Here is an 11,927-nt window from a genome sequence, read left to right as displayed (position 1 = left end):
GACTAGATGATCTTCTCAGGTCCCTTCCGACCCTAGAAACTATGAAACAAGGAATAATGGCCACAAATTGATTGAGAGCAGGTTCAGACTTGATATCAGGAGGCATTACTTTACGGTTAGGGCTGTCAGGCTCTGGAATAGGCTCCCAAGGGAGGTAATGCTCTCCCCTACCTTGGGGTCTTCAAGAGGAGGTTGGATAAATATCTGGCTGGGGTATTATGATCCTAGCACTCATTCCTGCCCAGGACAGGGGGTCAGACTTGATGATCTTTTCAGGTCCCTTCTGACTCTGGAAACTATGAAACTATGAAACGGACATAGCTTGAGCTAAATAACAGACAGAATAATGTTTTGTATATAGCGCTGTATGTAAGTGAAAATAGTCACTTAAAGGAATGAAGGAGGGCAGTAAAGTAGAAGCAAAGAAACATTATCAGGGTAGCTTCAAAACTAAAGAAGTGTTGTAGAATAGATTAATTATGTGGAAGAACAAGATAATTCAAAAAGGAAAGGGGTCAAGGCAACCCATTCCATCATCCTAACAGTTCTTACAGTCAGGAAGTTTCCTGGTATTTGATCAAAATCTGCTTTGCTGCAGGTTAACCCCACTGTCACATATTCTGCCCTGTGTGATCAGGGAAAATAGTCATTCTATCACCTTTATGGCAGCCTTTCAAATATTTGAAGAGTACTGTCACATCTCCTTTCATTCTCCTTTCTCCAAACTAAATGTTCCTTATACGTTTACCTTTTCCTCATGCAACTTGCTTTCTTACCTCCCTATTTTCATTGCTCATTTATGGACTTTCTTTAGTTTCTCTACACCCTTCTTATACTGTTCTGCATAAAACTAGACTCCAAACTGAAACCTAAACAGTGCTGAGTAGGGTGCTCATGTCCTTTGTCTTGCATACATTGCTTCTGTTAAAGAAATCCCTAAAATACATTTGCTTTTCTTGTGGAGGCATCACATTTCTGATTAAGTGCAAGTTAAATGATTGTTAAGTGTTAGTTAGCAATCCACTCGAACCCCCAGATCCGTGCTACTGCCAAGCTAGTAAGAGCCCATTCTGTATTTATGCATTTGGTTTCTCTTCTATATCTGTAGCACTTCACAATTGCCCTTACTGACTTTTCTTTTGTTGTCTATTGGCCAGTTCTACAGTTTATCCAGTTTCTTTAATCCTGTTCTCCATAGAGTTTGCATATCCTCCCGATTTTGTGTCTTCTGCGGGTACACCTACACGTGCCGTTAAGGTGATAAACTAAACTCCAGCACAGCTTGCACCAGAATCAGGTGCTCCCAGGTGCAGCATCTACACATGGCACCTAGGACAGCAGTAATTTGAGCCAGGGTGGAGCAGTGATGTGCTGGCAGGGTCATGGGAGATCAGCCTTGGTCTCCAGGTAGCAGTATTATGCAGCAGAGGGCCTGGCTGGGGCATGAGGGTGCTAAAGTGCAGGGCTAGGTGGCAGATAGCCCCTGCATTTGAGCACCCTTGTGTCCCAGCCAGCCCCTGTCATCATTTGCATGTTCATTTCAGGAGAATTTCACATACTTATGCTACTATGGCAGAGTTAATTAATTTACTGTGCCCTAATACCAGCACACATGTAGACAGTGACACTTTACTACAGAGCTAATTAGTCAACTCCACAGTAAAACAGACATGCAGATGCACCCTGCAAATCTGATTACTAGACTCTTACCTAATTCATTAATAAAATATTAATAAACAGCACTTGACCTATAACAGATCTTGTGGATACCCACTTGAAATGCTTGCCAGTTTGATACCAATCCATGTATGATTACCCTTTATGGGGGGTTATTCAACCAATTCCACCAGACTATTATTCATAGAAGGGAAAAGGATTCAGCTTTGGTAACTGGTAGTTTATTGCTGTGATTAACACCTTTTGTGAACAGTATATTCCAGAATGCTCTTTTAGCTATAGTAAAATAATTCCAACTTCTATTAATAACTAATAGCTTTATGTAGCAGCAACAGCAGCTGCTACTGCCTAGAACAAATCTGATCATTAGTGGAAACTGCTTTAGCAAGCTGTAATAAATGTAATTAACATAGATGTTTTAAATTTTTTCCTCATATTGTAACTGGCAAAGGATTTTTAACAAGTTATAAAAAATTTATCCAGCCACTCTATAACTCTTATTTTATTCCATTATTTTAAGTTCCCTTATTGACTTAACCAAGCATTACCTATGTGTAAGGAAACAAAAATTAAGGTGTATGGACTATTATCTTTCTCAATTATATTTCTCATAAAGCATTTTTTTCTTTCAAAGGTAAAGGACCAATAGAACAATGTTACCTGTGAGAACTTAAACAACTTTCAAAATAAAAGCACATTCTCCAAATGATTTAAGGTATTTTGATACTAAAAAGTGCTTCAAAATGAATATTTTCTTCTTTTAAGCTCTTATTTTTAAAGAAGCTTATTTGAAGCAGAAGGATGCACATCAGTTGCTTTAATGTTCACATCTTACTCAACACACAGTTTAAAATATAGGCTAATTTCTTCTTAAATCTTTATTTTACAAATGTAAAATTAAAAGGAATTTTCACAGTTTTACTAGTTAAAGTAGGTTAGATTAGATTTATATGCTTCCCTATCCAAAGAAAGCTTAGAGTGATTTCCTCATTTGAAAAAGTAGGGTACTTACTTCAGTAGGGCAATGGAAAAAGCTTCATTATTAAATCATTCTATGTAGAAATATAGGCAGCAAAAGGCCATTTTACTCTGAAGAAGTTTATGCCATATACTTAAAGGCCTGCATTCTCCCCAGCCTCTATGTGAGTGCACACTAGGCACATCTACACAAACTCTACATCACCATAGCAATGAGCTAAGCCAATGTAGCTTGTTGCTATGGCGATGTAGCATCAGCAGGCACAAACTGTGATGCTGACGCTACATCGCTGTAGTGATGAACTATATCACCCTAGCTCATTGCTACGGCGACATAGTGTCTAAAAATAATTGTGTGCTGCTGGGACTGCATGGTATTGACAAGTACTAGGCAAGTACTAAATGACTGTGAATTACTGGCAAGTACTACTGCTAGGGCAAGTACTAAATGACTGCACAGTACCAAAAATACAGTCAGGGGCACATGTAGATGCACCCACTGGGTAGAAAAGAAGGAAGAAGCCCTTTTCCCACACCCCTTCTCCCTCCCATTTTTTGTGACTCTTAAAAAGCCCAACCAATTTTTTTTCATTATGCATCCAGAGAATGTCCTCCCTCAAAGGAAGCAGATGGAAAATAAGCAAAAAGAGGTAGTAGTTTGTGTGGTTTTCCTGTGGCCCAGGACTCTCTTCCTCTCTGAAGCAGAAAGGCTTCCAGTGTTAGCCCGGGAATATTTATAGCATTGTAGGGTTGGAAGGGACTTCAGGGTCATTTGATCCAACTCCCCTGCACAGATGTAGAAACACTAGCCCTAAGCTATCCCTGTCCAGTACTCATCCATTCTTCACAATGGTATAGCTTCACCAGCCTCCATTGAGGCTGTAGTGAAATGACATAGGATTAGAAATGAATGGCTAAATCAATATCTCAGTCTTCATGGATGTGTAGTCCCCTTGATATGATGGATGTGGTGCTGCATCATTTAGGGCTCCTGCACAATTAAATAGATAAAAATTTGGAAGGGATAAAAGCCTGCCATGAACTGATAAGAAACTGGTGAATCTGAGTATACATTTTCATATCTGTCCATTTCTAGAGTCCTTGCTCCTCCTATTGGAACAGCTATGACTAACTGTTAGTAGAGGCAGGACACTGGACTAAATGTTCCAGTGATTTGCCCAAAATTTGTAGTTTCCATGCAATCTGTGTCTACCAAGAAACCTATTTTGTCCCTAAACATTTATGGGCTTCTTGCAGGCTGTCATATTTAGGGTGGGAAGAATGGTTGGGATAGGAAGTTCCAGAACAGTAATGGTGGGTTTTTAACTGTAGAGCAAAAGGAAGTATAGTATGACCTTGACAAGAATTACAAGGTAAAATTTTATGGCTGGTGTTATGCAGGAAGTTGATATGGCTCCTTCTGCCTTTAAACTGTGGATTTACACCCACTAAGCAACCGCTTTACAGACAAGGACTACATTTTATGCAGGCAGAAGAGATTCCAATCTGTTAATTTGAAAATGTTGCTTTCTACAGGATAGCATTTTTAAATATGGATTCTTTTGATGCATGCCATCAGTTGCAATTGCAGTTTTTTGACACTTGTATTAATAGCATAGAAAGAAACAGATCCACACAGAATAATATTATGCATAGAAATAAACTCTTACAGATACAACTTGAACAGAAATGATTGTCTTGCATTTCAATGCCATCATCTTTGTATATAGCTGATAGTAAACAATTACTTGTGCTTAAATAGAAAGCACATTGAAGCTATTTGAAAAGCAAGTCCTTAAGGTCAAGAATTTGAATGCACAATAAAGTCATCCATTTAACTAACATGATTTTTTTTGGTTGCTCTACATTGCTTTTGAATGCTTTAAGGAGCACTACACCACTCTATTGCACATAAACCTCCATAAGAAATTTACAATAATGTTTCTTTTTTTTCAGAAACTGGTTTCTGGAGAATGAGTTCACAGAAATGTATTTATGTTTTGTTTTGTTTTGTTTTTTGCTGATTTACTTAGTGAAAACAAAAGAATTCATGTAGATGCTTGAGCATTGCAGTCACCTGGAGCTGTTATAAAGGTAGAGCTTGAAATAAATAATGGAGGGATGGGCTCATATAGAAATTGAACAATCACGTTGTCATGTGATTATTATCATATCCTAGAGTCATCACTGGATACCACAGCTGGTTGTCTTACCACATCTAATCAAATATAGATGGCATAATTTACATTATAGTTTTAGTCAAAATAAATACAATACAGTAAAACTCTTAATAATATGATGGTTGTCTTGATGGGGAATAGTAACAGAATCTGTATGCCATCTTTTTCCAGTGTAGCTTGTTATAACTATTGAGCCTGATCCAAAGGTCATTGGCATCAATGACATACTTTGAATTAAATGGGAAATTTTCCATTATATTCATTGGGTTTTAGTTCAAGACAACATTGAATTATTTTTTAACATGGAGAGGATCATCAATGTTACTTAATTGCCATGACACTATTGAAACACAGAGCCTGCATCCTTCATATGCATGTCTATTTCTATTTAGTTTATATTTCCCATATATCACAATCAAATTGCTTGTAATCATCAGTACAAGGAAAAAACCATGATGCAGTGCATTAACCAGTTCATATTTTCATAGTATTATATCAATTGTGAAATATATTTGGGATGTCTGCTGGGATCAGTCAAGGAGATGCCTAGTCATATATCATCACAATAATTGTCTTTATGTAATACATTGAAGTAAGTGACAAAGACTATGCAAAAATAATGAAAAAAGAATCTGTGTCCAGATTCTAAAAGATCTCATTAGGAAATAGCTTGTGCCTAATTAATGGCCTTTTAAATATGAAGGAAAAGGTTCTTAATTTTGTAACTCCTTGGAGTTAATAGGATTAATGCAACTATATGACATCTAAATCTTTCTGAAAACTTCTGAGTATAGCACCCCAACTGACTACTAACTACCCTTCTAACAGAATTAGAGTCATATCTGGGGAGTCAACATACCTCTAAGTGGCACATCATAGATAATGTTGTTAACAGGAAGGACTAGATTATCAGGTACAGCATGGACTAGAAACCTGAATTTAGCATTTAAGCACTACTGGTGTTCACAGTACCTGCACCAAACCTTGAAGGTGCCTTAGTTTTTGCAAGGAAAATCCTACAGCCATCTAAGTTTTTGCTGCTGTGCATGCAAACGTCCACCTGAATCCCACCTGACTCATTGTGTGCTGAGTTCACACATAAGTTTTCTCTCAGGATTCACAAAAACAGGCATTTCCCCAACCCATCTCACATTGTAAAGGAGTCTTTCCTTCATGGAATATTTCATTATTTTATTTAAGTAGTCAGTATTTTATTTTAAGTAATCAATCTCACTCCCCACTCAACACGTGATCTAATTCTGAGGAAATTTTCTATCTTGGCTGGTGAATATTTAAGTAAGTCATTCACAGTGAAATCATTTTAAAAGGAAAGATTAAGGGAGCCACACTTCAGAATTTCTCATAATCTCGTGTTTCAGCCAATGCTGTAGCAACAAAGTTTGGAGTCTGGGGCAAAGCCTGAAGTGGCAGACCACCCTTGCCCTGCGCACAGATTTGGGGGGGCACAGACCCCTCCATGCTTGCCTGAGAGTTCATGCAGTGGTGGGAGCTGCCCTTCCCCTATCCTCGCCCCCCCCCCGATGAGCCACTCACAGCTTCGTCCTGCATCCTGCCCTGGCTGGGCAGCGCCTGTTGGCACCCCTTCACTTTGGCACTCAGGGCAGTAAACTGAGTTACCCTTTGCACCCTTGCTGCAGCACTGTTTACAGCACTCTCCTAGGCAGTGGGGAATGTGAGTTCAGACCATGTTGGGTAGAAAAGGGAAAGACTTAAAGCCAAATCTCCCAAGGCCCACGTAAGGAAAGCAGCTGGTCCTCTTTTGGTCATGTTCTGAAAGAAGTGACCTTTCCTTGGATTTTGAAAAAAGGAACTTTAGGCACCTAAAGTCAGGAAAGGTTTCAGTGGTGCAAATGCCTCCCTCCATGCCAGTTAGGAGATTAAAGTCCCAGAAAGGTTGAGCTTTTCTACAACACCCCTTTTCTCAGCATTTCCTAGAGCAGTGGTTCCCAACCTTGGGGCTGCAACCCCATTTGATGTCATAACAATAAAAAATGGGGTCCCAAAGACACTTGACAGTGTCAACTGATTATGATGAATATACTTCTTATTTATAGATATGCAACTCTTGCGCATAGCAATTATTTGTCCACACACAACAGTTGCAGCTCCAATGCAAGATGCTTGTATGTTATGGGAAGTTGACATAATATCAGTATGTTGATACTGGCTGGCTGAAATAGATTTTACATTACAATAGAAATCTAACATGGATGCTTTTCTCTGAAAATTTTCTGCTTCAAGGTCTAGCAGTAAAAAAAACTAACAACAAAGATGAGAATAAAAAATGAAAAAGCGCAAGATACAAAAGTGGAAATTTGATTAATCCTCTTTCCTTGTTAATCTTGTCTGGATCATTTGGGGTCACAAAAAAATTCCAATGTTTAAATGGGATCATGCTGAGGAAAAGGTTGGGAAGCCCGGTCCTAGAGGCTAGTTTAAGTAGGATCCCCTTCAGTATGTTGGTTGTTATGAATCTTATTCTTAGGCACCAGGACCCAAATCCACAATAAATTGAGGCACCTAAAGTCGGATCTCAGTGAAATGTAGGCACCTTGGTTTAAAAATGTAATGCACAACTCATCCCCAGGTCTGTAGGTGCCTAAGTTTTCCCCCATAAAGTTTTGTGGGTGCCTAGCATTCTGCTACTGCACAAGCTCAATGGCCAACTTCTCCTGCTAAAAGGATTTAGAAAACAAAACAAAGAGCAGAATTTACATCACCATTCTTGTGCATTGTCAGCCATAATATTGATTGTATATCTGGAACATTAAGAAATCTACTGACGATGCATCAGCTGGTACAGACTCCAGCTCCCTCTCTACTAACTGTGTTTGATCTACAAGCTTTACAGGAGTACAAAGTAGCAAAAGGTTATTTCTGCTGGTAAGCAGATATAATAGAATACACACAAAAAGCAGAATCAGTTAGCAAGATGAAGGCAGTTCTCACAGCCTCTTGAATTTCATTTTCTGAAAAAAATGAGAAAATGTTTCCTTCAGCACATCATCAAATTTGCAATGAATGTGCTGTTATCTGCAGAGTTGTGGCATCTCATCTTTCATAAAAAAGCATAGAAATGATGACCAGATCCTCAGCTGGTGTAAACTGGCTGAGCTCTCTCAACTTTTAGTTATACCAGCTAACTATTTTGCCCTGTATTTGAACCAAGGGTAAGCCTTGAAGCAGTAGCTCTATGAAGTATGAATGGTTTGTTAATCTGAAATCTATACATAATAATCAACTATCGATATTAATTTCTTTATTATTGGTAATTTGAGTCAAAATATCCAGCTGGCTTGCCCACCTAATATTCCTCTTATCCTCTTGTATACCTTATTACTGCCAAAAGACTATCTTCCTGGCCTCTTTCTCTCTGTCCCCTACAACTTTTATGATAATTATGCCTTCTGAACACAAAAACTGTAGTAAATTAAAAAAACAAAAAATGCAAGTTTAATATAAAAACAATACAGCAGCTGATGTGATAATTGTAGCATGCATGGACACATTTATTCTAATATAAAAGCCTCCATTTTTTTTAACCAAATGTACAGTGCCAACCACAATTACAGTGAGCTGTGTGGCATTTGCTAAACAATTTAGATCCAGTTTGTTGTAGAAGGCGTGGGGCACTGGCTACAGTATCGTGACAAGGAAGTTTGGCGCCTGGAACAAAGCCTGCAGCGTCAGCCTGCCCTCACCGTGTGCACAGATCTGGGGGCCACACACCTCGCCATGCTTACCTGGGACTACACACAGCAGTGGGAGCCGCCACCCCCCCCTCCTCAAATGAGCCATTCGTGGCTCCATCCTGTGCCCCACCCCAACTGGGCAGTGCCTTCACTTCAGTAGCTGGGGCAGACACCCCACTCAATTCCCCCCCACACTTGCTACCACACTGACTGACTATGGCTATGTTCATACAGTGCAAGGCAGAGAAATACCCAGCACTAGACATTAGTTCTGGAACCAGAAGCAGTGCAGTTTCATTTACGTGGCACTGCAACCGACTTAATTAGCTCTGCTAGACCATAAAGCTATACTACTTCTGTTTCCAGAACTAGAGTTCACAAAGCAAACTCATGGTATCTACATAATACTGCTTTATCTCATATAAACATACTATGTGAGACTGGTCACAACGTACATAGTTCAACACAGTATATTTTTGTAGAATCAAGAAAACTATTTGGTGATTTATAACAGTTTAAGCCACTTGTCTGTTTTTTTCAGAAGCTCTGTCTTTCTTAGGCAAACACAACCCACCACATTACACACAGATACATGATTAATTTTGATTTTCAGTTCTAATAATGAAGATCTGTTTACTGGAAAAGATGTTTATAAAAAATTGTATCAGTGTTCCTAGAATCATATATTGACAGCTACCTCTAGAGACAGCTGCATCATCATTTTTTGCACATTCTATCAAGTGTGATCATCACATCAGCCTTTCATTCATCATCACTCAAAAACAAAGACTCATGTCAAACCTTGCCTTTTCACATAAAAAAGAGTTATCTGCCACTGTCAATATGAAAGTGCTAGCATTAAAACTTTACGCATCTTTACAACCTGTCCCTTGGCTTACATTGAGGATTTGACTCAGTATGTGAAAAGGAAACACTTTTCATTATCAATAAAACAAAATTAGTTAAAACTAACAGAGAACATCTACAAGTATGGCAGACTGCGCAATAACCAGCATTACTGCATAGTCCCATTGCCACACATTATTTTTAGACGCTACTGTGCAAAAACAATGAGCTACTGCACAGTAGCTCATGACTACTGTACTGTAGCGTCATCATCACAGTTTGTGGCCAGCAATGTTACAGTGCTGTACCAATGAGATCTGGTGCAGTAGTTTGCTGCTACTACACCATAGCGTTTCATTTAGATGTGCCCACAGAGTGGTCCCTTAATAACATGTTACAATTTGACCTGAATGAAATACAATTCATCGTGTTTAAAAACGAACAAAAAATCCTCCCAAAACCCATGTAAAAACACATGACCTTTTAATATAAAAATGTTGCTACTGAATGGCTACATCAGAATAGACATGGTTAAGTATCCTGGAGTTACATGATGACTCCTTATAGGTATAACAAGATGATATTTTCCTCTTTTGAATTCAATAGATGGCAACTCATCTGTAAAAAGGCAGAAGCAGAAAAATAACATTGTGCATGCCATTTCAAATAAACAAATTGCTTTGGATAAAATAAGTACTGACCCAAACCCTCATCCCAAACCAAACCAAGCCTTTTTTCATGTCCACCAAAGATTAGATAACACCCTTCTCCATCATCAATAATTGCTATAGGCATCAATACCTTTAAGTTCCTGACCTAAAAGGTCAAAACCCACTCTTTTGAGACTTCTGGTACAAACAATAAGTTTGAATAGTTCAAATCCAAACTGAGCTTCACCTCTAAGCTTGCTCAACTTTTAGCATGTGTTATAGCTTATAGCATGTGTTATAAGCATTAGGGATGCGTCCACACATGCAAGCACGTGCACTTGCAGCAGCTCAAATAGAAGTGGTGCAAATTTGAGCTGGGGCTTTTTAATCTCAGTGCACATACTTGGACACGCACTTCGTTGTGAAGCAAATTGTGCCACTTGGAGCAAAATAACTCTACCTGGCTCCTTCCGGATCTGCAGCCAGGGGGAGCTAGAGCCTGGGGCCAGCACCTGTGCTGTCCCCAGCAGTATAAAAAGCTGCCCTGTCCTGGCCCCATCCGCACAAAAAGCTGCCTTGGCAAGTTGCTTAGGGCTACTTGCTCTCAGGAGCTTCTGGGGCTTGGCCACTTGGTACCTGGGGACACCACCCCTTGTGCCAGCTGGACTGCTGCAGCAGCATCCCAAATCCAATTTTTAAAATACCCCAAAATCTAATGTTTTTCCACAATTAAAACAAAGGATCACTCTGGTGCAGCTGATGTAAATCAGCCTAACACTAGTGACTTCAATAGGCCAATGTTCATTTATATCAACTGAGGATCTGATATGGATAAACAAGTTGTTCATATGTTTAGGAAATGCAAGTGTATAAATACTGTGTGGATAACAACACATTAAAATATTCATAAATGTCAGTTTTCCATGCATTTTACCTCCATTTAATACCAGGGAAGGTTAGACACCCAGGGCACATCCAGATGAACATTCACATGCCTCTTGCTCCATCTCAAACCCATCTGAGGCAGGGCAAGAGGCATGTGAAGGAACAAAAAAAGTTTCCCGGCACTACAAACATGCCGCACTGGGTACACCAAGGGCCCAGCCCAGCCTGGCGGCAGATGGTCCCCAGGGCTGGCAGATCCCTGCATGCTGCACCAGAGTGGTCTGTTGTTTTAATTGTGGAAAAACCTGGCTCATGAGTGCACACACACACAGTTTAAGTCCCATAGTTCTAGACCATTTTTTCATTTCTATAACAGTCTAACTGAAGAGAGAGGAAGAACTTCTGAATCTGGCCCTTAACTTGTTAATATTTTAATAGTAAGTTCAATATGATTTTGTCTATAAAAAGAGTGCAAGGTTCACTTGATTCTAGTAGCCTAAATAACAAGCATGGTGAAGCCATACAAGTCTCTGTAAATAGTGGTACACAGATGGTGGTGAACACTGGGGTGGATCCAGGGGAGATACAGTGATGCAGTTACACTCCTTGATCCACACAAAGTAACATCCCATGGTCCACACCAAGTTTAAAACCAACCACCTGACAGGCAGCAGCATTTCTATTTAGTGGAGTAAGAGAGTCAAGGGAGGGAGTCAACTGACTTCATGGCTCATTATAATCTACCTGATTCCTTCTAAACAAAGGGTGTTCAACCTTTGGTCCATGAGCCAGATCTGGTCCATGGAGCCTTGGAATATGACTTGTGGGTCAGGAAGGTTGGCAAGCAGGGGAGCAGTGCCAATTAATATTGGCATGCCTCCCTGCTGCCAAAATCCCAAGCCCTGAGCAGTGGGTCAGAGCTGGCCTATGACCCTCCCTCCACCTTCCCCATGGCCACATCAGAACCAGGCTATACCTCCTTCCACCTACGTGGCTCG

The sequence above is a fragment of the Gavialis gangeticus genome, unplaced genomic scaffold, assembly GCF_001723915.1.
Source record: "Gavialis gangeticus isolate Ggan-Ray unplaced genomic scaffold, GavGan_comp1, whole genome shotgun sequence".
Lineage (NCBI taxonomy): Eukaryota > Metazoa > Chordata > Crocodylia > Gavialidae > Gavialis > Gavialis gangeticus.
Note: the sequence above shows the minus strand (reverse complement) of the source record.